The following is a 25,285-nucleotide window of genomic DNA, read 5'->3' as shown; positions in this document are numbered from 1 at the left end:
CTCATTTTCCCTCCTATTGGAATCGGAGCGCCGCTTCCTTAGGAAGAGCAGGAACCCGGGCATTTCGGGACCAAGACTGGAAATATACGTCCCGGAGCCCAAGCATCTCAGCCCAGGGGGACGTGCTGTGGCTGCAGGCCAAGCCCCGCCCTTTCAGATCCCTCTTCCTCTTCCACCTCCCCTAGTTCACACCTCTTCTGTCCTAGATCTCAGCTGGGTGGTCACTTCCTCCAGGGAGCCTTCTCTGACCACCCACAGGGTGTTACATATATTCGAAGAATGGGGCTTTTTGGGGAGCCAGGCTGGCAGTTGGGTGCTGAGGCCTGGAAGGCTGGGCTGGAAGCTCGCGGTGTGGTGGCGTTGGTGATGTTGGTGTATTCCAGGGCAGGAAACAGGGACTGACTGACATTGCTCCTGATGAGCGAATGCAGGTCCTTGAAGGTGCCACACGGGGGGAGGGCTCCTCTTTCCCACATGTGCTAGGTGGACATGGTTTATCCAATTCTCGGGAGGTATTTGGTCGGCCCTCCCGTGTGCAGTGAGGCAGAGCCATGATTCCTGGGTCTGTAATTTTCCAATAATTAGACTTTCGTGCTCCTATATCTTGTGGTTGAAATATGATTCAGTTATACCTCTGTTGCTAAAGTAGCTGCATATGCAAGCCCTCAAAAATTTGCTTTAACAGTGCCGGGCTACTGTGGATGTGTGCTATTTAGGTAACTTGCAGTCTACTTTCAGGACAATATAATTACATGGCTGGGTTATTTTTAATTTCATGGGGCAGAATTTCTCAAGCCTCAGTCATTCCAATGCCACTTTTTTTGATTTTTCTCCTCTACGGTGTCGTGAATTTAATATTTTCCTTTAACTCTACCCATTAAAGATATCAGTAAGTGCACTCATTAAAAATATCAGTAAATGCAGCTCAAAAGGAAAATTATATGACCATAGAAAATAGAAAATCAGTTATCACGTTCCTCAGGTAGATGGTAACCGTAAAATAACCTGCTTCCACATAAACAACGAAAATAGAACAAAGCTATTCAATGTTCCCTAGGTACTGCTGCCTGTTCTAGGCTTGGAGGTTGCTTCGTTATAGAGGGAGACTGGCAGGTGTTGGAGTAGGTGTTAAAACCCGTCAGCACCAAATTAAGACCTTGGATAGTTATTCCTACCCAAAGGGATTGAAAAAGAATTGAAAAGAGAATAACTTTCTCACACTGTCATTCAATATTTACTGAGCCAATATGTCACAACAAACCCCCACTTATGCATAATTATAATGCACTAATAAATGTAAAAAGTGTTTCTTCAGTGTCTAGCCCTTGTTATAGGATATCATTTTATCATGCAAACTCGTTTGCATGAGCCAGGTGTGGTGGCGGACACCTGTAATCCCAGCGGCTTGGGAGGCTGAGGCAGGAGAATGGATAGTGCAAAGCCAGCTTCAGCAATTTAGTGAGGACCTAAGCAACTCAGCAAGACTCTGTCTCTAAATAAAAATATACAAAAGGGCTGGGGATGTGACTTGGTGTTTAGATGCCCTGGTTAAGTGCCTGTGGGTTCAATCCCCGGTACAAAAAAAAAAATCAAACTCGTTTGCGTGAACTAACTCATAGTTGCTCTTACGCAAATCAATAGCAATTTCATGTTTGGTCTATAGTTTACCATATTTTATTATTTTTTTCCTCCAGTTCTTTCTTATAGCCAGATCAAAAAGGTGGAGATTGGGTGGGTCTAGAGATCTTTTGTTCTGCCTTAACTGTGAAGTTAAAACCACTGACAATTCCAGGAGTCTTTGTAGTGGAACTGCCCGCAGCTGGAAGTCTGCCTTTATCATTGGTTTGCTCTCTGATCTTGTGCAGAACCCTGGCTTCTCTAATCCCACATCTTCTTAGCTGCAAAGCGTGAACAACAGCATCCTGCAGAGTTCCGTGGGCATCTCCCTCTCACGGGACCCAGGGTCCCTAATTGATAGTTATTGTCCATCCTGGAAGCTCAAGAGAGCCGGACATTGTCTCTCTTACTGTCATAACCTGGCACCTGACTGATGCTCAGTAAAGAGCTCACACTTGAGGCAGGGTGTGGTGTCTGTATTCCTGGCGATTCTGGGAGGCTGAGATAGGCTTGCAAGTTGAAGGCCAGTCTCAGCAATGAAACAAGACCCGGGCTCAAATAAATAGATAGATAGAAAGATGGATAGATAAATGGCTGGGGATGTAGCTCAGTGGTAGAGTCCCCTGGGTCCAATTCCCAGTATATAAAAAAGGGAAAAAAAAAAAAAAAATCTCATGCTTGAGGAAGTTCAAGTGTGCCTTGGGTGAGGAACGCTGTGTGCGCATGAGGCCTTCTTGAGAAATCTCCTATTGGGTGGTTGGAGTATCCTAGAGTATCCTAGGTCAATTTAGAGATTGCCTTTAGGGGCAGAACGGCTCACGAGATTCCTGCCGGGCAGGTACCTTGCTGGAAAGTCAATACAAAGGGCTTCCAACTGTTCCCCGGATGGTGGAAACAAGAGGGCAGACAGCGTCCTCTTTTTATAGAGGAGAAAACCGACATTTGGGGAGAGGAGGTGACTTGACCAAGGTCTGAAGCCAGCAGAGGCCTGAACCCCCGTCTTCGGATGGCTTGTCCAGCGCTCTGCTCCCCCATCTCCTCGGGTCCTGGTTTCCCTCCTCCAACTGTTGTCATATAATGAGGAGCAGCTGGTTTTTCTTCCCAGAACTTTTCAAAGCCTCTGACTTTCTGGGAATCAATCCGCATGCAAGCTGGCACCTGCAGAAAGCAGGCGATGCTGGGAGTCTCCTTGCAGGCCCACATGTTCCCTGCAGGACCAAGCTGCGATCCCGGGGGTGTGAGGTCAGGGTGTGCACAATAGAGGGAGCGCCAAGCCTAATCGACTCCAGAAAGGCGGGGTCTGATGTCTCCCCAGGGTCTCCTCACTTGAATTAAACGATGTTGATTCCTTAATATTATGCAACATGGATGAGAAATATGGAAAAGAAAAAAAGGAATGAAGAAGAAAAACAGCAATTGGAATCCCACTACCCAGAGATAACAACTGTTAGCATCTTACCCCATTTTCTTCCAGTCCTATTCTCTGCGTATATAAAATCATATATATTTCCCTTTCTCTCACCCCCAGTAAGTTCACGAGGGATGTACAGGGCTGTAGCCTGGCTTTTCTCTTACTTGCCATTTTATTATGAGTGTTTGCTCATGTTACTAAAGGTTTTATTTTTTTCTTTTCTCCTGAAGCATCGATTTTATTCATGGGCTTGGAGAAAATAAATTATTTTCATATTTTAAGTAGTACAACCACTTCACATTTTGAAGTAGATGCAAAACGAGCCTGAATTTTGTAAATACATTACAAGGCTTCAAAAAAACTGTAGAAATTTAAAAAGTGTGCTCCTGGCGTGGGCTCCCCTCCAGAGCCTCAGATCTATTTTGTGAGTTCTTTGCTATTTGGGGGGTAGGTGGGAGAAGTATCGGGCTATTTTAAGATGTTTTATCACCAAGCAACACATACGTAATGAGTTATATTTATATAATTATTTCATTATATATGTTTAATAGATCCGGATTTTATATTTTATGAAATGTAATATTCTTAATATATAATAGGTTTATTGAGATATAATTTACATACCCTCCAATTGCATCATTTAAAATACACATTTCAATGGTTTTTAGTATGTTCACAAACTTGTGCAATCATCAGCACAATTTTAGAATGTTTTCATTGCTTCCAAAAGAATTCCTGAATCCCTGCATGCATTAGCAGACACTGGCCATTTCTCTCCAGTCTCTTTCCCCCAGTCCTAGGCAACCTTGATCTACTTTGTTTCTATATATTTGCCTGTACTTTTTTTTTTTTTTTTTTTTTTTTTTTTTGTACTGGGGGTTGAAGCCAGGGGTATGCTACCACTGAGCTACCTCCTCAGTCTTTCTTAAGTTTTTTAAAAATTTTGGGAATTTTGGGAAAGGATCTTGCTAAACTGCTGAGGCTGGCCTAGAATTCAAGATCCTCCTGCCTCAGCCCCCCAAGTTGCCAGGATTGCAGTCCTGAACCACCATGCCTGGCTCGTTCCTGACAATTCCTATAAATGAAATTATGCAATTTGTGACCTTTTGTATCTGACTTCTTCATTTAACATAACATTTTTTAGGTTCATCCATGTTGTAGCCTACATCTGGACTTGATTCCTTTTTAGGGCTGAATAATATTCCATTTTATAGTTGTATCCCATTTTCTTTATCCAGTCAAGCATTGATGGACATTTGGGCTGTTTCAACTTTTTGACTTTGAACATCTGTGTACAGTTTTTGTTTCATTTCACTGAAGGGGGAATTGCTGGGTCAGATGATGATTGCATGTTTCCTTAGGAGTCACCATCTTGCTTTCCAGAGCGGCTGCTCCAAGTTTACACTCCCATGAGCGCTGTAGGAGAGTTCCAGTTCTGTTCCACAGCCCCCCCCCCCCCCCCCGTCCCTGCAACCATTCCAGAGCATATGTTGTGGTCCCTCACTTTGATTTGAATTTGCATCTCCCAACTGATTAATGATGCTGAAGATCTTTTCATATGCTGAGCCACGAGTCATTTGCATTTCTTTGGAGAAGTGTCTATTTGGTTCATTGACCCACTTTAAAATTGAATTATCAGGTTATTTATCCTTTCATTATTGAGTTACAAAAGTTCTTTATATATGCTAGATACGAGTCCCTTAGCAGAGGTATAAATTGCAAATATTTCCCCCTAAGTCTGTGGCTTATCTTCTCACTTTTTGGTTGTTATCCTTTGAAGCACAAAAGATTTTTTTTAAACGTTTTTTTAATGAAGCCTCGAGAGTATTTTCGAGACACGCTTTTATGAGAGGAGTCCATGTTTCCTCTAGGAATGTAGCAACCTGTTGAACTGGCGCTTGTGAAGTGCCTGATTTCCTTGCTGTTATTAGTCTGCTCGACAGCTGGTTGCGGGTGTCACCTAATACGACAGAGGTCTGTGGCCACCAATCGAATGGTTTCCTTGGGATGAAATTCTGGAAGTGCTCCAGGTACGGATGCTCCCGAGACTCACAGCCTGAGCGTTGGACCCTCCTCTGGCTCCTGTCCACCCCAAATGAGCTGGGAGTATCTCGCCACATGTCCTCAGCTACCGCCATTTAAAAAAGACAGCGCTCTTCACCGATTTGTAGGTCTGAATGTTAAAAGGTGAATCTGTGTGTGTTTCTGGCTGATCTGGACTCAGCTGGGCTACAAGCTGATGGGGGGAAAAATTCTGAGGTTGAGCAGAGGCATCTCGGGGCAGAAGAAATAGCTCAGTTCCATCCCAGAAGAGCTTTTTGAGAAATGCAGTTCCGTTCCTTTTGTGGACAAAAATCTTGTGGAAGGACAAAACACCATCTTGGCCCAATTCCTTGGCATCTGCTTTAACCAACGGGGCACCGAGTGGCAATTCTGTCATTTCTGTGCTTGGCGACGGTGGGCACCTTCAACATCTGTCCCTGAGTCCCAATCTTCTGCTTCTCTCATCCTGGTGACAAAAATAATTTGGGTCAAAGGGTCTATTCAAATCACCCTCCAACTCTAGATTAGTAGGGTTTGAACACTCAGGAAATCTCTGGATGATCAGGCAGAATGTGGCTTCAATCTGTCATAGATTTGCATAGATAGGTGTCTTCAGCACCTACTACGTGCTTGTACAGAGTACCAGGGATTTGGGGCACAAATATGAATCAGATGTGTGGTTTTGGGCTTCAAACCACTTGAAGTTCTCAAACCTCTTTGAAAATCTTAGGATCTTCTTCCCCTGTACCCACAGAGGCATGCACACACAATTTGATGGTCCTTGGAGATCACGGAGAGATGACTAAATTCAGAATTGTTATATTCCTATCAATTAAAAAAGATCAGCCGGGCGTAGTGGTGCACGCCTGTCCTTCCAGAAGCTCAGGAGGCTGAGGCAGGAGGATCAAGAGTTCAAGGCCAGCCTCAGCAACTTAGTGAGGGCCTAAGCAACTCAGCACAAACCTGTCTCTAAACAAAATATTAAAAAGGGCAGGGGATGTGACTCAGTGGCTAAGCTTCCCTGGGTACCCCTCTCCCCTCAAAAATAGGATGAAGTTGTCATATTCGCGTCATCTCATGTAACACCTTGAAGCCCTGATGGGGGGTTTCTTTCCTCCCTCTGCAGAATTTGTGGACTTGGATATCGCAACCACGCTGCCTAGTTTCTCTGCAGGAGGAATTTGACCTGTCCCTTGGGGCACCCTCGGATCTCAGGAAAGCATTTGACCACTGGATCTCGCCAACGGCATGTCAGGAAGGAGCCAGAAGACGGGCTGAAGAGAGGGCATGTGGGTGACGGTGGCCGGGTCACCTCCCATCAAGGCGGGGGCTGTGGATGTCTGAGTCCAGCCAGATGAAGGACTAGCAGAGACCAAGGCAGCCGTCTGTGGCAGGACACAAAGCCCAGGAGGTCGGGTACAGGATTCATGATAGAATCTTCTCCACCCCACGACCAAGGTCCCGTTCAGACAGGGAGGAAGGGCAGATGCTCAGCGGCCTCCGGAAGGAGCGAGTCCATTCGAGACAGGAGGGCCTCTTTCTGGGGTGAACGATCCCTGGGTGTCCCTTGCTGAGAAGAACCGAAGACCCCCAGAAACCTTGAGACCGCCGTTTCCTTCCTCTCTCCCAGGATGTGGATGTGTTGGATTTGGGCACGACTGGCTCCCCTGGCCTCTCCTTGGTCACCGATTCCTTTGAGAAGCTCCCGGGACAGTCCTGTGGACAGTTTGAGGAAGGTCCTGGACCCCGGCAGCCCAGTCCTGACTTGCTGGGTGGTACCTCGGGGGCTGATCTTAATTTGCAGAGTCCACTAAGGGACCGGTCATTACCGCTGCTACGCGAGGTCGCCGCAGTATAAACCAGGGGTCGTTTCTGTTGCAACTGCTCAGGCCTGCTGCCTTCCTGGGAAAGCAGCCACAGAGGATGCACCCATTGGGCGTGGCCTGTTCCCATGTTCCAATAAAACTTTATTTATAAAAACAGACAAGGGGCCACATTTAGCTTAAGGGCTGCGGTTTTCTGATGTCTGGTAAAAATAATCGTCAGGGACTAGGAAGGCCGGCCGTGAGCCAGGAGCCGCGCGGTGGGCTTGGGTTCCTGCTCGCGTTGGTCGGGTGAGAAATCCGTTTCAGAGAGGTCCCCACCTGGCCCAAGGCTGCTCAGCAGCTAATGGGTGGAGCCCGGATTCTGATGCTTGGTTCCTAAGAAATGGTCCCTATTGTGTTTCGAAGGTGGAGGACACAGTAAGAGTTTTGATTCTTACCGAATTGTATGTTAACTAGCGCTACTAGTTAATATGAATGAATGGTGAATAGTAAAAAGCATTCATGGGAAGTCTGCTATGCGCCAAGCCCTGGGCCACGTGCCTTATGCGGTGTTACCGTCTGAATGTTGCGTGTCCCCTGAAAAATTCAGATGCTGACATTCTAAACCCCCAGGTGCTAGGAGGTGGGGACTCTTGGAAGGGGACTAGGTCCGGAGGGTGGGGTCCTCATGACTGGAGTTAGTGCCCTCTTAAGAGAGGCTGTAGAGGGATCCACCATCCCTGTGACCGTGAGGTGACAGTGGAAAGATGCGTCCATGAGGAAGCCAGCCCTGACCTGGGGCTTCCCAACCTTCAGAACTGTGAGGAATGACCGTTGTTATAAGCCACTCGGTTTATGATATTTTGTTACAACAGCCCACACAGACTAAAGCATATGGGTTAACACAAGTCACCCTGCCACAATTCTCTTGTTATTATTATGACCTCTACGAGGGAACTGAGGCACAGAGAGGTTAAGCCACTTGCCTTAGGCCACACAGCAAGTACCTACACAGCAGAGTAAGTGGTGGGGTGGGATTGGAACCTGCCCTGTACTCTCTGCCTCTTCCTGGAAGTCTCTGGGCTGTGATTACCTTGCATTCAATGTCTGATAGGACCTGGGCCCTGAGTCCGGATCCTGTGTATCTAGGTTGCCAGGGTTAACCCCTTAGTTCCTGGGTCCTGGGAGGTCCTGGGGATGTGGTGGGCCTTCCGATGGGCCAGGTGATCTTTGAATATTTATAGGTCGGTATATCCCGGGCAGTGCCTTGCAGGGCTGGGCTCTTTGGAAGACGTCTGCTGTGGTAGTCTGCAGGAGGGAGCAGAAAGCCCAGGACAGGGGGTTCCTGAGGCCTGGGACCCCCTGGGAATACCCTGGGCCATTGGGCATCACCCACCGGGTCTGGGGCAGCCCCACCTTGAGTTCTGCGTTGTCCTCTGAGTCAGAATCCCCTGCAGGAAAATAAGCTGTCTGTACCTAGGGGAGGAGGGCGGAGCTCACTTTTCAAAAATAGGAGAGGCAGCCCGTTGCTATGACGAATTCCTCCTGTTTTCAAAATGTAGAATTTTTTCTAATGACCCACATAAACAGGCCCCCACGCGCTCCTTGTGAAAATACACGCAAAACCTCTGCATCTCAGGCTGATCTGAGGGGGTGGGGCGGGGCGGGCAGCTGGTTCCAGATCAGGCCTCCAAGGTGCTGGGATCTTAGGTACTCGGGGTCCCCGACCCCTTGCCAGCCGACCCCACAAGGTCCCCCCCAGAACCACTGCAAATGTGCATTTCTTGCAAAAATATCTGAAAAGGGTTTGAAATAATTGGCACGATACGGGTTTTTATGGAAAGTAAATGTTTCTTGGTGCTCCTGAGCCTGGGCTTGTGTGGCCCGGCTCACGGGTGGCGGGTCCGGCGGATATGAATTTGATTCTGCAGTTTCCGCTTGGCCGCCTGGGGCCAGCTGGCACCTGACTGCAGGCCTCACACGTCTCTGCGGGTCCTGGACAAGCCGCGGCCTCTGAGTTCCGAGCTCCTGATCCTGGCCGTGGGGGGCCGGGCCTCAGTCTTCCCATATGCCAAATGGGAGCGCAGTCCAGGAAGCAATGCAGAGAGACAGATGGAGGGACCGGCAGGGGCAGGAAGGTCCAGCAAAGGGGGCTGAGAACAAATCACTGGCCCCTCCTGGGAGCCCTAAGGGAAGGTCTTGTCACCAACGGCCAGGCAGGGGCGACTCTGCATTAACTGAGCTTTCAGGCTGTGCTGTGATGGAGCCCAGGAGGCCACAGGGGGACCTGGGGGCTGAGGGGCGTGGATTTCATCCAAGCAGGTCCAGTTCCATTCGCCATATAGTTTGGGGTTCCATACGGGTTCTTCTGGAAGAAAGGGTCCTCTACAGAGAAAGACGGAGGCTGGTGGCTGGGAAGGCACCCGAGGGCGAGGAGTCTCGAGGAGTCGGGTGTTCTGACAGCAGGGAGAAGAAACCAGACCGCTGGGTATAGACGAGTCAGTGGATGAAACAGAAGCTCAGAGAGGTAAAGTCACTTTCCTGAGGGTGCACAGCCACACGTGGCAGAACTGAGGTGTAAGGGCAGGCACCCGGCCCCAGGGTGTGGCTCTCCTTCCTCCTTGTGGTGAGAGAGTGGGGGCTGGGGGCAGGCAGGCTCCCAAAACGACCCACAGAGGCAGCGACACCAGGTACTGTGCTGCCCCTGAGTCCTGGGTCACGACCACAGCAGTGGCCACCTAGAGAGCCCTTTTAATTGATCTAAGAGCTGGAGATTACGGTCCCCATTTTACAGAAGGGGCCAGGGAAGCCCAGAGAGGGGCGGTGCCTCACCCAAGTTCACACAGCGAGAAAGTGGCAGGCTTGGATTTGAATGCAGGTCTTTCTGCCTCCAGAAGATTTTCTGCCTGCGCGCGTGCGCAGTGGCTTTGGCACTTCTTGCCCTTTGCTGGGAGCTTCTCCCGACCGCCGGCCCTGGGGAGGAAGGGAGGCCCAAGTCAGGAGCGCTCCGGGGCTGGCGGGGGCCTAGGGTGGAAGCAGGATGGATAGGGCTGGAAGAGAAGGGCCGCCTGGAAGCCTGCCTGGAGGAGGCAACCTCCAAGCGCAGTTTCCAAAGAAACCCGCTACCAGGGGCTGGGCACACGCTGCTGGGGAGCTGGGCTGTTTCGGGACACAAGAAGCCCTTGTGTGTGCCTGTGTGTGTGCATGTATGTGTACATGTGTGTACATGTGTGTATGCATGAAGCGTGTATGCCTGAGCGTGTATGTGGATACATGAGCGTGTATGAGTGCACACGTATGTGTATGGGTTCGTACATGTGTGCACGCATGTATTTTGTATGCATGTGATCTTGTGTGCGTGTATGTTTATGTGCGTGTGTGTGGAGTGGGGTTTGGGAATTAGGATGATTCAGGACTTGCTGTGTGGCTTTTGGGCGGTGGCTAACCCTCTCTGGACCTCTCTTCCACTGGCTGGAAAATGAAAGCTTTCCCAGAACACCGCCACAGGCAGTTCCTGTCACCTGAGAGCTGGCCAACAGCCACATGTCTCGTGTGTCTCCTGCCACCTCTGAGGTCCTCCGTTTGTCTAGGGTTCCAGAAGAAATGGGCTGAAACACCCCTGCAGGCCCCCCCCCCCCATCGCGGGTGGTCTCAGCCCGGGAGTGGAAAGCTGTCTTCCAAGAGGAGGGGCTGGGGCGGAGGCCACCTCGTGCCCCACCGGGAAGGCTCAGCCCCGCCCCCTGGGGCCCCTGGAGGTTAACCCTTTCCCATCATCCGTCTGCTCTTTCATTTGGGAACGCAGGCTTGTCAACGCCCAGTAGGAGGAAGAGAGGAAATCCGACGTTTGTGGCTTGTCGGCTGCATGCCGGACCTGTTCTGACGTCCGTGGAGTGTATCAGGTCATTTCCCCAACAACGGTCTAAGGCAAGCACTCCATCACTTCCACTGGGAGAGCAGAAAGTTGAGATTCAGAGAGGTTAGGAAACTGCACAAGGTCACACAGCCAGAAGTGGAGTAGGGCCTCAGGCCAGATCTACCTGCCACCAAGGTCACTGAAATGGCCCAGCTAGCTTCCTCTGGCTCCACAAGAAACCCCCATGAACTCAATGGTTTAAGACAGTGCAGTTATATTCTTACAGTTATGGAAGCCCAAAGTCCAAGCCGAATGTCACGGGGCCGACACCACGGAGGGCAGGGCTGGGTCCTGGGGCACGCTGTGGGGCAGAATCTGCTCCTCACCTCTTCCGGCGTCCAGAGCTGGCCCCGTGGCTGTGGCTCAGACTCTGCTTCCTTCTCCACCACTTCCTGTTCCCATCTCCTGCCTTCCCCGACACCCACCTGGATGACCCAAGCACATCTCCCCATCTCCAGGTCCAAGAGCAAGTCCCATCTGCAAAGTCCCTTCCATGCCACTATTGAGGTGACATCTTCTCAGGATCTGGGGACTAGGACGGGACATCTTCTGCCGATCACGGCCTCCAGCGATGTCCTTATTTCTGTGGGTCCTGGACACATTCAGGACACATGCCTCCTGTTCACCCCCTAGGACTCCATCCTAGAGATTAAGGGGTTCTTAGAAAACACCGTATCTCATCCGGAGTGGGGAGTCTCCAGCAGGCTCACTCCACCAGGGTGAGGCATGCACGTCCTGCTCACCAGCCTATGCTTGGCACAGAGAAGGGGCCCCGTAAATGGTTCTGGAGGCTTGAATGAATCAGAGAAGTTAGGTGACTGACCCAAGGCCACACAGGCAGTTGGGCCAGAACTGAATTCTTCTCCATGCCTTAAAGAAAGTGCAAACCGGACCCGGTTTGGACTATGGAGGATCCTTCATGTCACAGAAAGCATCTGGCAGCCCAGGCTAGCCATCGGAGGACCAGAGGCAACTTTGGTTTCTAGAACGTTAGGAGCTCAGATTCCCTTGACACACGGCTCCAGGAATCCAGGCCCCAGAGCTGAGCTGGACGTGAAGGTGGAGGCTGATTCTGCGTCCTGACTCCAGAGCGTTCCTTGCACTCTCTGCGCCCGAGCGCCTCTCTCAAGCCCCAGCCTCTCTCTTAGGCCAGGCCTTAACTGCAAAATTCTATTGAAAAATAAAAGTAAAAACAATAAAACAAAAACATGGCTTTCACTCGCGGGGAGAAAACCCCAAACTTTTCAGCCAGGTTCAAAAGGGCGCCGAACACCCTGGCTTCGGATTGGCTGGAAGCCCCTGGTGAGGGTCCTGGGCGGGGAAGCCCAGGGAACTTTTCACTGGGACCCCAGCAGGCTGCCTGTTCCCATGTCCCCCTCCGGGACCCAGGGGCCCAGCTGGCCAGGAGCCCAGCACCCTGGCCTTGCCAGATGTGGCCCCCAGCTAGGAACTCCGAGCTCAGGACAGCGGGGGTGGCTTGGAGGCCCGGCGTGGGCGGGGCGTGGGCGGGGCTTGGGGCGGCGGGGAGCCCCCGGCCCCGCATCAGGTCCAAGGCGGGAGAGGCCCTTTCCTAATGGGACCCATCGGCAGGCTGCTTCTGCCAGCGCCCCTCCCAGGAGCCCAGAGTGTGCCCGAGAGCCGGCGCAGACAGGGCCAGGAACAGCACCCAGGTGGGGAACAGCATGCACCAAGGCCCAGCCCGCAGCCGGTTTGCGCCCAGACAGTGGGCGGGGCGCCCAGCTGCACTCGGCAGCCAGAGGGCGGGTCGCCCCCGGGGCCCTGCGGCCACCCCGAGCCCAGGCCCGGGCTGGCAGCTGGCGCCCCCGCCCTCGCAGCCGCTTCCTGCCCCTCCCGCCCTCTCTCCTCCCTCCAGCTGTTTCTCGGGCTGAGTTCTGTCCCTGTCTCATTCAGGGCAGCAGCCCTGGCAGGCAGGCGGCTGGGGACCGACGGGGCTCCCCTCGAATGAATGGAATGGCCCGCTTCCTGGGGAAAGCCACTACCCGAGGAGCCGTGTGACCGGGAGGACGAGGCCGGGGGCACCAGTCTCCTGGACATCTTGAGTGGCTGAAGCCACAGGAACCCGCGGGAAGACGGAGACCAGAGAGAAGGTACCAGGTGGCTCTGTCGGTCTTCCAGAGGCGCCAGGGGCAGGGACGGCGAGAGCGGTTCCGTTCTTCTGCTGACTCAGCGTTGGCCTGAAGCAAAGAGTTTTAAGGTTCTTTTCAGATTTCCAGAGTAATGCATGCTACTTGTTAAGGGGGGGACTCGGCAAAGACGACATCAGCATAGAACTGTGGACCCCCTCGCACACACACCCACGTGCATGCACACGCACACGAGCTTAGTTTCCCACCCTTAACCACAGACCTTGAACTTCCTTCCAAATCGTTTATATTTTTCCAACATACATTTTAACGGCTGCAGGGAAAGGAAGTTTGGGAATTTCTTGAACTCTTTGCTGTTGCATTCGCTGCCATTTTCTTTTTGTGATTCTAACGGTGCCTGAAGGGACTCTCACCTAGTGCGTCATCTCTGGGTGTTTGTCTTGGGGATCCTTTTCCAGGGCTGAAACGGCTGCCTGTTTGTCCGTCTCTGGACCCTCTTGCCTCCTGGTGGGTCAGCCAGCTCCCATTCTCTACGTCGTTGTATTTGGGCGCTGTATTTGCACAGGCTTACCGGCATCACCTGCGTCGTGTTACCCACCCCTTAAGCCTTCCCCTGAGAATCCGAGACTCTGATCTGGGTGCTTCTACTTGCATTTCTTTATTGATGTTGATTAGTTCATTCTTCTGACTATCCTGTTCAAGTCTGTTCCCATTTTCCCCCTTGAACATGTTTGTCTTTTTATTGATATTTAGGAGTTCTTTGCATATGAAGGATGAGGTCCCTTTGCCAGTGTTCTCTGTTGAAACTACCCTACCCCCCCCACTACCCCGGCCTTCATCCTGGTGCATTCTAAACGGAGGAGCCACGAAAAATGAGCTTTGGGCAAAATTCCAAATAAGCAACACATTGCAATGATCAATTAGCTGCTTTTCGATGTAAGCCGGATTGCTCAAAACTTTGTGGTTCAGAGAGGCCAGGTCACAGGTCTGAGGTCACACAGCAAGGAAGCAACTGAGGAGGCCCTGAGTTGGCCTTCTTTTTTTTCGGTTAGGGAAAGCCCAACTTCCCTTTCTGCACCCCTGCCTCCTTCTCCAGAGCAGGCTTCTCTGTGGTTCTCGCTGTCTCTGGAAGGACAGACTCCTCTAGAGTCCTTCATGCTGAGCTGCGTGGCTGTTCATCCAGGAAGCCACTTTCTGGTGCAGGAAGGCACTTTCTTAAGAAAGAAGGTTTAACTTGAACTTGTGGCACACAGGTGGAAAGTCCAGGGGAAGAGTCACCTTTTCTGGGTGCCTTCTCTGGACTCCCCCAAACTTAGTGGGATAGAACCATTACACTTCAGGCCCCTCTCTGACCGAACCCTTCCAAAAAGTCCCCACACCCAGTAGCCAGGGCCTATTTTCTAGGCCAACCAGGGCTTGCCATTCTGTCTGTCCTGCTAGCCTGGGGGCTCCTGGAGAGCTGAGTACCACTCTCTCTGTATCCTCAGTCCCTTGTGCAAGAACTAAAACACGTTAGATTCATGGAACAGCATTCGTAGAGAAAAGAGGAAGCAGGCCTCAGTTTCCCCATATGGAAAATGGGGTTGGTGGGGGGGTTGGACTAAAGTCCTACCTCTGGGATGTGTCCTCATGGACATCTCTGTTATTAAGATGATTTTCTTGAGTCGTGTGATATGGCTATGTGATAAAGGCAGCAGGAACACACCTGTTTTACAGAATAGAAAACCAAGGCCCAGAGAGGGGTTCCGAGGCTAGACCTCTGCAAGACGCCATCAGGCATTGTGCTCAGGGGTCAGTTTGAACTGGTTGGCCATTTGACAAGTGAGTGACAGGAAACAGGTTATCCCTTCCTTGCAGCCTCTGTTCGAACCTCTTCTAGAGAACGGGGCTGTGAACTGTAGCTGCCTCGGAGGATTTTTATAAAGATTCAGTGGGATCACCCCTGTGAGGCACCTAGCACAGGCTCGTCACACAGTAAGGTAGATGTCAACGTTACTTCTTCTTCTCATCATCATTTTTATACGACCATGCTGTTTAGACCTGTAACATTCATCTGAGCCAAACAGAAATGAAGCCGGGCATGGTGGTGCACACCTGTAATCCCGGCAGCTTGGGAGGCTGAGACAGGAGGATGGCGAATTCAAAGCCAGCCTCAGCAACTTAGCGAGGCCCTTGCTAACTTAGCAAGACCCTGTCTCAAAATAGATCAGTAAATAAAAGGGCTGGGGATGTGACTCTGTGGTTGAATGCCCCTGGGTTCAATCCCCAATAATCCTTCCCACCCCCAAAATATGTACTAATGTCTCTACAATAGATTATTAATGCTTAGATTCCTGCCAACATGCAGGAAAACCAAAAGCCTATTTCATTCCCATTGAGCTACATGCACTGCATCTGTGCAGCCATTGCTGCCTGCTGCAAGGCTATGATGTGGCCTCAGAGCATTTTGAGGTGTGAGCTCCAGACCACTAGGATCAGAACAATCGTGGGTGTTTCAGAGTTTGGAATCAGAGTCTCTGGAGGTGAGGTACAGGTGTCTACATGTTGAACCAACTCCTGGGGAGATGTGATGCACCCCCAAACTTGAGAACTGGCGACACAGTTACTTGAATATCTTTTTTTTTTTGTCCTTTGTTCAGGTTCCTGGGATTTTTGCTAGGCAATGAGGTTTCTTTTTTCCTTTCTAAGCAAATACCCACGTGCTTCTGTGAAGTCAAATGTCCTGTGTCAGCAATTGAGATCAGGAGAGTTGGTGGAGAAGAAGTGAAACTTAGTCTTACAGCAGCACCACAGAAAGTTGGATCACATTAGCAAACCCCCAGTGAGGGAACTTTGAAATTATTGTAAGCCACAGAATCCTCTTCTCAAATGAAAGCAGGCTGGGAGGTGCAATTTGGAAACAGATAAAAGGGGTACAATTCAAGCTGAAATGGAAGTGGGGTGCATCAGTCTGCAGCTCATCTCACCTTCCTCTTGTTGCTGAAGGGCCTCCAAGAATCTGATGGACTCTCTGGGGTGGGTTCAAGACTGCAAATCTACTCCAAGGAGTTAAAAGATCAAGCTTCTAGATCTTTACTGGACTTGCTGTGTGATCTAAGGCAAGGTGTTCCCTGTTGCTGGTCATAATCATTTAATTTATGAATAAGAAGGTTAAATGCCGTATTAGTCAAGGTGGTCTGCAGTAACAAATAGGCCCAGACATGTATAAATGACTTGAATAAGACGTGCTTATTTTAAGGCAGGTGTTTCTTTTTTTCTTCTTTTCTTTTTTGTTCTCCTTCCCTTTTTTTGAGACAGTTTTTTTCTATGTTGCCTCAAACTCCTGGGCTCACTTGACCCTCCGACCTTGCCGCTGGAATAGTGGGGATCAGGCGGGTGTTTCTGGATGGAAGGAGGGTCTTCTTCTTCCCTGCAGTAAGTCAGTGACCCATCCTGTGGTCCCCTTATCTCCTGGGACTGGCGGAGGAGAGTGTGGCAGTAGCGTGTTTGCACCCTGATCACCTTGGCTGGGGGCAGCAGACACCCCTTTTCTCAGGGAGAGCTAGTCTTGGGCCAATCTGGTTGCAAAGGGGCCAGGATAGGGGGGTTCTTGTTAAGGGAAGTTCTTTCCCGGCTGTAGCTGGGCACACATAAGGAGGGGGAATGGTTCTTTGTGGACAGCTAGCTGTCTTGTCACCAGTACGGTGACCTCTTAGCTCTGCTTCCTTCTTTATTCCAAATTTTTATTAGTTACCCTTCAAGTTAGCACGGTGACACTGGGTCCTCCAAATGTTTTCCTATCTTTAAGATAATTCCCACCAATTTGGTTGAGTAAACCCCCAGATTCCAGGGCCCTAAACATGAATTTCTCTAGAACACGGACAATGACTATTCTTGGTCCCTACTGGGTTAAAAGAAAAAAATAAAACAACAACAACAACAACAAAAACCCAAGGATAGCAATTTTACTGAGTGCTTGACATTTATGGAGTTGAAAGTTTTCATATCCATTAACTGTCTCATTGAGCTTCGTACAGCCCTATGTAAAAAGGTTTCAGGATTATCAACACCTCTTCATAGGTGAGGAAAAGGAGGCTCAGAGAGGTAAAGGGAGTTTGTCAAGGTTGCACAGCTCTTAAGTAAAAGAGCTGGGATTCAAACTCAGAAAATCATACTCTACTGGAACGTTCACGCGCAGGTGCGTGCGTGTGTGTGTGCGTGTGTGTGTGTGTGTGTGTGTGTGTGTGTGTGTGTGGTTACAGTCAGGATTTTCCTTGGGCTGGACTTCCCTGGGGCTGGGCTATGGGAAGCAGAAGCTCAGATCCAGGATGGGCCAAAGTTGCTGATGTAAGGCAGCTGGGTAGCCGCCCTGGCCTGGGGAAGCCCAGTGTGACAATATTACAGCCACTGGTCATGGAAAACCAGAAGGGACAGTGTGTGCGGGCATCTTGGGGTACAGGGTGAGGCTAGGCCTTGGTGGGGCTGGGCCCACTGTGGGTGCTTGGGAGTGTTTTCCTGTGTGAACAAACCCAGGCAGGATGAGGGCTTTGGCCATGTGGGGAACTCCGTGAGCCAGGCCCACTTCCTGCCCCGGGCTCTGGAGGGAGGGGAGAACTTGCAGCACATACTTTTACACATTCACTCAACAAACACTAACGCCTACTGCGCGTCGGGCACCCCACAGTGCAAACCCAATGAAGAAAGGCAGAAAGGCAGGGTTTGGACCTTCTTGGACCTTTAGCAGTGCCACGGGGGTAGTTATCTTTGTTCCCATTTTAGAGATGAGGAAAGTGACCCAGGCCTCTAGGTGGGATTAAGATTTGTGTTCTTGTTTCCCAGGCCAGGGCTCTTTCTAGATCCACTGCTGAGAGGGAGGTGCTAAGCCAGGCCTGGGATGCAGGGATAGGGCCTGGTTGTTGGCAGCCACTTTGTGCTGCTTCTGGGCTCAGGTTTGAGGCAGTATCAGGAAATCCTTTGATTTGTCTTGGGAGTGTCTGCATTTTTGGAGAAATGGGTATGAGTATTATTGATGAAGAATAGACTTTCTTGCACTGCTGGATGGAACCAAGAGGCAGTAATCTTACCCGGTGCCAGAACTGTTCATGTTGGGATGGCATCTGCTGGCAGCAGGACCCGGCGATGCTCATAGACTCCCGGGCCAGTCGCTCTAGCATACAGCTCCCTGCCTTCCTGACCCCCTCAGCTTCCTCCTCGGGGTTGTGGTGGGGTAAAGTGATCTAAGGCACACGGGGTCCTGAGCGCACCACGGCAGCTCAAGGAAAGCACGTTCATCATCTTTCTCGGGAAAGGGAGAAAGTTCTCTTTGTGAGTCTAGATTGGCGCCGGCATCTGCTGCTTTGAGACTTCGGGTTCCCAGACTGCAGAAGGTCCTTGGCTTCCTGCTGGCCCCATGTCGGGGCTCTGCTGGTGGGGGCCCCTCGGGCCTGGCTCCTCTGAGCCTCACGGCCTTGGCAATGCTGGAAGCAGCCGAAGCTGAGTCAGCAGGCGTCAGCTGCCATTCAGACAGGGGGTCGGAATCGGTTCTGCTTTCTTGGGTACGTGACTGGGGTTCTTTGACCATGCCCTGGGCTCCTGCTGAGGGCAGCATTTGTGAGAGGAGGTGGGCAGGTGGTTCAAGAAACAGCGAACACAACTGATTTTCCACCTTGGAAATCAGGGAGGAGAGACAAGGAGAGCTGGTGGGGAGCAGGCCCCGCACCAGGCAGGCCTGGGCCCCAGTCCCGAGCTTGGCCTGCTCATTCCTCATCACCTGGGTTTGTCTGAACGGTTTTTAGAATCTATGAAATCCTGGTGTTGGACGAAGTTAGAGTTTGGGTGGCAAGTGTATTAGTTCCTTGTTGGCTGCTCTAACAATAAGGACTACAAACAGAGTCAGTGAAAACGGCACAGACTTATTTTCTTCCAGTTCAGAAATGCCAAACCAGGGGCTGGGGAGATAGCTCAGTTGGTAGAGTGCTTGCCTCGTAAGCACAAGGCCCTGGGTTCAATCCCCAGCATCCCCCCACCAAAAAAAAAAAAAAAAAAAAAAAAAAAAAAAAAAATGCCAAACCAATTGCACTCGGCTAAAATGAAGGTAGAGGCAGGAATGCATTCCTTCCCATATGCTCCAGGGGGTGATGGGTCTTTGCCTTTTCCTAGCTTCTGGTGGCACCCAGGGCTGGGCTGGACTTCCCCCAGCCGAGGTCTCTTGGCAACCCTCGTCCCTGACCCTCCTGCCTCTCTTTTATTTATACAGGCCCAGGTGATTACCTGGGGCCCACCTGGGTCATCTGCATTACCCCATAAGGTCACAGATTCGTCGGTTCTGTGGATGTGGATGAGGACATCTTTGCTGGGCAGAGGCTGGGGGGTGACTTATGCTGCCTGTCACTGGAAGGGCCAGCTCAGACTCTGATCTGAACCTGTTTGTCTTACGGATTTGGGCTCTGAGAAAAGAGCTGGCTCTTCTCTCGCTTGGTTCAACAGAGCACTGGCCAGTCATAATGGACGCAGGTGGGGACGACCAGAGAGACCATGCCAGGGCCTCCCGAGTGGCAGTCAGGCCTGACCTTGGCCCCAGACTTTGACATTCATCACTGAGACTGGGGTGGGAGCCCCGCTTGACCACAGCTGAGCCTGCTGACTGGGCCAGCCAGCACTCTCGGCTGTGAAATGAGATGCTACTTAGGACTTCCCAGGGCGCTTGATAAGGGGGAGGACTTAGCTGGAGCCCAGCTCCTGGCAACGCTCAGGGCTCAGCATGACCACGTGAGACCCGCAAATCAGTTTTCCAGGGAGGGCGCTCGGCCCTGCGGGTGACTGTGCACAGGAGAACCCATCAGTTCCTGCCCCAGCTGGGAGCAGCGCTGGCCTGTCTGTCGTGAGCTGAGCTCCGTGGGGCTCACGGTGGAGGACGGCTCCAACCTGGCGGCAGGTCCCGGCTGCCCAGCCAGGAAACTTCTCAGGGATCTGAGTTAGCTTTGTCCCCTGGGCTGCAAGAGCCTGCAGCTCCCTGTTCTGCTGTCCACCTGGCTGGCTTGCCCCGCCTCCCGCCTCCCGCCTCTTCCCGAGCCGTCTTTCTGCTGCTGGTCCTGCGCCGAGGGCTCGTGCTCCCTCCAAGTCCCCGTCTCAGTGGCCGCGGGGGAGGGGCGGCTCGCGGTTCGGGAGCTCCTGCCCGCATCCCTGCAGTCCCGGGTGGGTTCACTGTGCTTCTGACGGTGGATCGATTCCCTCTCGATCTGGAACCTTCCTTTCCAGCAGGGCCTGGAGGAATCTCGATGGGACGTGGAGTGGACAGTATTGACCTGGGCACATTCTAGTCCAGGGATGCCAGTCACGTCCTCACCCAAGTCCTCACCCCAGCAGGTGCCGCGAGTCCCCTCGCCAGCTGGACGCTTCCGTTGCTCCCTCCCTCCCTCCTGTGCTCTGTCACCTCTCACGGGCCTCAGTCCACGTGGGCTGGGCCATGTCACCCCGTCGCCGTCTCTCTCCGCGTGACCCGTCTGTCCCGCGCCTCTGTCCACGGATGCTCCGTGCTCTGCAAAAGCTGAAGCCGTCTGACCTCTCGGGACTCCGGCTTGGGACTAACTGGGTATCACTTCCGTCCTTCATGGCAAGGGACCAGTCCAGTCTAGACTCAGGGAAGGAGCCGCAGGGTCCCCCTCTTCATGGTAGGAAGGACAGCTGTGTATTGAGACAGGTGATGTTAGAGTCTGTTTTTAAAAACTGTAGGCCAACTAGGTGTGGCAGTGACCATCTGGATAGCCATTCCCCCTTCCTGCAAGTGCTCACTCCCATTTCTCAGATGGCACAACTGAGGCTCAGAAAGGGAGAGAGGGAGGCCATGGAAAGAAGTACAGGGAGATGGTGGGAAAGCCAGGAGAGCGCCTCCATTCACACCATTCGTTTACTGAGCACCTACTATACGCCAGGAGCGTGGGGCCCAGGGAGGAGTGAGCCCTGACCTCAGGGAGCTCCTGGTCGAGTGGGAGAAGCAAGCAGAGGGGTCCTGTCTACTCAGAGGGTTGGCTTTGAGCTCAGCGTTCGGGGGAAGGTGCTCCTGGGTCCTGACCACCCCGGGGACTCCACCCGTCACCCATTCAGTGGGGCGCACCCTGGGTGGTTTTGACGGAGGGCTGATTGTGAAGTAGCCTGCCGAGTGCTGCGGGGACAGAGGGGGGGCTTTGGGGGAGTCCCCAAAGGGAGTGTGGATTTGAGCTGGGTTTAAAGGACAGGTCTGCCTGGAGGGGAGTCGGCGGGAGATAAAAGAGATTTCAGGCCGAGAGCGCCGGGCGGGGTGGAGAGTCTGGAGGCCCCACAGTGTGGGGCGCCTGGTGGAGGGCGGGCGGAGCCCGAGGCTCTGGGGTCCTGGACGCTCCCGCCCGGTTTGTTTTCCGGAGGGCTAGTATTCTTCGTTTTCCTGGAAGGGCACCCCGGCCCTCTCCACACGCAGCGCTTCGACTTGAACATTTGGACAATGGAAGATTCCAGACAACCCCAAGCTAATTGAGTTTGCAGTTGGAAGTCAACAGAGGGCGTGAGGCGCTGTGGCTTCGCCTCCCCGCGGGGGTTGTCTGTCTCATGGTCCAGCTTGGAGGAGAGAATAGTTCTCGTGTTTTGCTTGTCCAACTCTTGGGACTTGATGTCAGACGTGGGCACTGAGGCTGGGACGAAATCCGGCCTCTCCTTTCAGATTCATGGGGGCTGGATTAGGAAGGCATCTCTGGCCTGCCCCGAGGTATTCTGTGATGTCTCGACTGGCCAGAGGGGGGCTGGGCCACTGCCTCTGCAGCCAGACCAAGCCGGGTTGGCATTAGAGGCTCCCCGGGCCTCCAGGCTGTGGGGACGTCAGGAGCAGGTCTTCAGGGAACCTGGGCCATTTCCAGTCTCCTTTACAGCAGACCCAGCTCACAAGGGGCTTCTTCAGCTGTCTGGGCTCTGGGTCATGGAGAGGGCAGGTTCCTTCACTGCGGAGGGCAGAGGCTGGCAGACGAGGCTGGCAGACTCCTCTTGAGGCCTTTTCCGCCATGTGCTGGGCGGGCCTTGGAATAGTTGCTTCACTGCTCTGAGCCTTGGTTTCCCCACTGTGAAGGAGCCAGCGTGAAAGGACTTTCCTCACAGGGACGTCGTGGGGCTGAACGTGCCTGACCCAGAGTTGAGGTTCAGAAATCAAATGTGGCCTCCGTGTGGGGGGCTGGCCTGACCAAGGAGCCCAGAACTCTTGAGCCACAGAAGGTGGACAGCAGCCAGCCGTGGACAATGCCGGTGCCCCAGTTTGTCCCAAGTGCTTCCCCTGCGCTTCCTGCCTTGGCCAAAAACCATGGCAGGGACCCGAGAGAGGCTGAATCACCCGCCCTGTGTTTCCTGGGGCCGGGGGCCTGTCTGGCCTCCACGGGCCTCTCCTTGGCTCTTTTCCCCTCTCCTCCCATGAAAAGCCACAGACGTGAAGGAAACCAGGACTCTGGGCTGAGCGGGGAGAGGGGCCCCGTCGGGATGGGCCCCGTTCCTCCTCCCTGTCCTGGCCCCGTCTGCTCGCTCCAGACTCCGGCCCTGTCCCAGCTCTGGTGCGGCCAAGAAGCCAGAGGTGCCTGAGGTTCCGGCTCCTCTGCCTGAAGGGACAGGTAGATGTCACTAGCTGTGTCCAGGCAGAGCTCCTGCCCCCAGCATTACTTCCCACATCCGAGGTTGTCCCTGGGGCCATCACACTGGGAGCCACAGACTGCTGGTGAAAGGGACGCGCCCTGCGTGCTTCCCGCACACTCCCCGGAAGCCTGGGAAGGAGGCGCTCGGCCCTGTGGGACAGCCAGGGACACTGAGGCCCCAAGTGGGGACGCGCTTCATCCTCTGACTCCTGACACCTTCGTCACTCAGACGAGGGAGCCACCCTCCAGTGACTTGAGCTCTTTCCCTTTTGGTGGGGCAGATGGGGTGACGATTCCCTTTGAAATCAGGCAAACCTGGGTTCGAATCCCAGGCCCCTGCATTTCCAGCTGGGTGGTCCTGGATCATCACCTCTGTCATCACCTCTGCACTGTGAGCTCCAGTTTCCTCACTGAGGAATCCAAAGTGGTGGCAGGATCTGCCATGAGCTATGGCGAGAGGATCGGGTGAAACCATCCACGGAAGAACAGAAAGCAAACCAGCAGAAAATGACCAGCCTGTCACCCCAGCGGCTCCGGGAGGCCGAGGCAGGAGGATGGCGAGTTCAAAGCCAGCCTCAGCAAAGCAAGGCACCAAGCCACTCAGTGAGACCCCGTCTCTAGATAAAATACAAAACAGGGCTGGGGGGGATACATCAGGCTACTAAAGATTGGCAGGTTTGAATACTATACGGCTGTTATAGTGTAGATTTTCTTTTTTCTCCTTATTGAACAATTTTAAGTTTTTATTTCTTTACTTTTCTTGCTCTCTTTTCCTTTTGTTTACCTGTTCCCTCAGAGTCTCTTTCTCCCTTTTTTCGCATGCTAACAACCAACTTCTTTTGATTACACTCTCACCCTTTCTATTTTCTAGAACTTCTGTATATTCTTTTCTTATCCCATTAACAGCTACATTCTACATCCCTCTCCATCCTCTTTGTCCTTCATTAGAAACTGCAGACCTTACTGCAAATCTGTTTGTTATACTGAAGATAATAATTGAACTCATTCTGTTTATTATGACAATATTGTTAACGTCCTCATAGGGGCTATTTGGTCTAGGATTGCATAGTGTCTGAATTGGGCACTGCTAATATTGATCTCCACTTAAAGAAAGGGTTTTGGAAACCTATAGGGCCACTATAAGCCTATAGGGGGAAATCTGCAATACCCCAGATCTGCACTGCTAGAGGGGAAGATACATGAACAACATGAAAAAACAAGGGAAGAAAATGATCCAGACAAATCTAGATTCTATAGTAATAGAATCCAGTGACAGTATGTTAGAAGAAATGTCAGAAAAGGACTTCAGATTATACATGATTAAGATGATTCGCGAAACAAAGGATGAGATAAGAGAGCAAATGCAGGCAATGAACGATCATGCCAATAAGCAGTTGAAAGAGCAACTGCAGGAAGCAAAATATCATTTCAACAAAGAGATAGAGATTCTCAAAAAAACCTAATGGAAATCCTTGAAATGAGGGGCTGGGCATGTGGCTCAGGGTTGGAGCGCCCCTGAGTTCCATCTCTGGTACCAAAAAATAAAAAAATCAGGAAAACACCACAGCACGTCCCCCGTCAAGGGAGCCCGCCCAAGAACTGGGGGCTTAAGACAAGGTGGGCCACAGGCCAGGCCTGGGGAGGTTCCATGCGAAACGGCCTGGATTCGGTGGCTGTCTCCTCTGCCTCCTCCTCCTGGCCAGCGGCTGTGACCTCCTTGCGGGCACGCGGCTCAGAGGGAGCCAGGCCCCTTCCCCGTCCTCTTCTCCAGAGTCTGCCCTGTGCCAAGCGGGGACAGGACGGGGACGGAGCCTTTCATGGATCCGCTTCTCCATTGCGGCCCCTTCCCTTAGAAGCTGGTTCCCAGCCATACGTCCAGCTGGAAGCCAGAGCCCTATACCCCGTGCACGCAGGCCAGGTGGGTGACCGAGCGGCCTGCTGGAGCGGGGTTTGCGGGCCTCGGCCAGCAGAGAGCACCCAGGCGGTGCCCGGCCCGGCACTGGGGACATAGGCCAGGGGAACCCCTCAGCCAGCAGGCCGAGCCCCCTCTGCCTCAAGGGCCCATGGGCAGGGAGCGTCCATTCCCCGGGACGGTGTGTAGTTCTGGCTTCCTGGCACCACCCGGGGCCCTCTCTGTTCCTCCCTTTGCTCGTAAACCAAATGACCAGAAGAGGCTTGACTTAAAAAGCAATTCTTTTTTAATGTGATGAAGCTGCTCCCTGGCGGAGCTTGTAGAAGCCGAGCCGGGAGCCTGTGGAGACCGTGCTGTGGTCTGGACACCCGTGTCCACACAGCCCGCCGCCCACAGGCAGAGCCCGGGAGCAGGTGTGGTGACCCCAGCTGCATCCCGTGCTCCAGATGAGGAGGCGGGGGTCCCTGTTGCTCTGGGTGGATGCTCAGCGCCTCCCTTTCTTGCCTGGGCGTTGGAAGGAGGTACGGGGAGAGGACCGGGCACCAGCTGGTGGTGGGGGAGGGAGTTCCACTGAGGTGGGTCTGGAGAGGGTGCCGGGCCTGGCTTCCGATTCCTCCATGTCCTAGCGAGATGGCCTTGGTTTCCTCCTCTGTCAGTTGGGGGTGGGACTGATACGCGCTCACATCACAGGGTGACGCTGGTGGCTTGCAGGGGTGTGACTTTTCTTTTTTCTTCGGGAGCGGGAGTTGGAATGGGAGGGGGGCTGGGAATTGGGCCGAGAACAGCTGGAGCACCCGCCGTGCCCCCCTGCCTGCTTGGCTCAGCACAGGATGCTTTACCACCAGTTTCTCCAGCCCTT

The 25,285-nt window shown here is 52.5% G+C and overlaps 1 protein-coding gene across 4 annotated transcripts in view; it reads left to right on the top strand.

The window, feature by feature from the left end:
* Window positions 1-12,348: 12,348 nt before the first annotated feature.
* Window positions 12,349-25,285, top strand: part of CMKLR1 (chemerin chemokine-like receptor 1) — a 37,963-nt gene continuing 25,026 nt past the window's right edge. The window contains exons 1-2 of one of the 4 annotated variants that reach the window (XM_079151418.1): window positions 12,349-12,459; window positions 12,701-12,897. The gene's annotated coding sequence lies outside the window, so the exon portion shown is untranslated. Of the gene's footprint in view, window positions 12,460-12,536; window positions 13,005-25,285 lie in introns of those variants that run through there. The other 3 variants (XM_079151421.1, XM_079151417.1, XM_079151419.1) reach the window with 3 other exon arrangements.

This window comes from Sciurus vulgaris, assembly GCF_902686455.1.
Source record: "Sciurus vulgaris genome assembly, chromosome: 8".
Taxonomy (NCBI): Eukaryota; Metazoa; Chordata; class Mammalia; order Rodentia; family Sciuridae; genus Sciurus; species Sciurus vulgaris.
The sequence above is the reverse complement of the archived record's forward strand: the minus strand, read 5'-3'. Positions and strand labels throughout refer to the sequence as shown.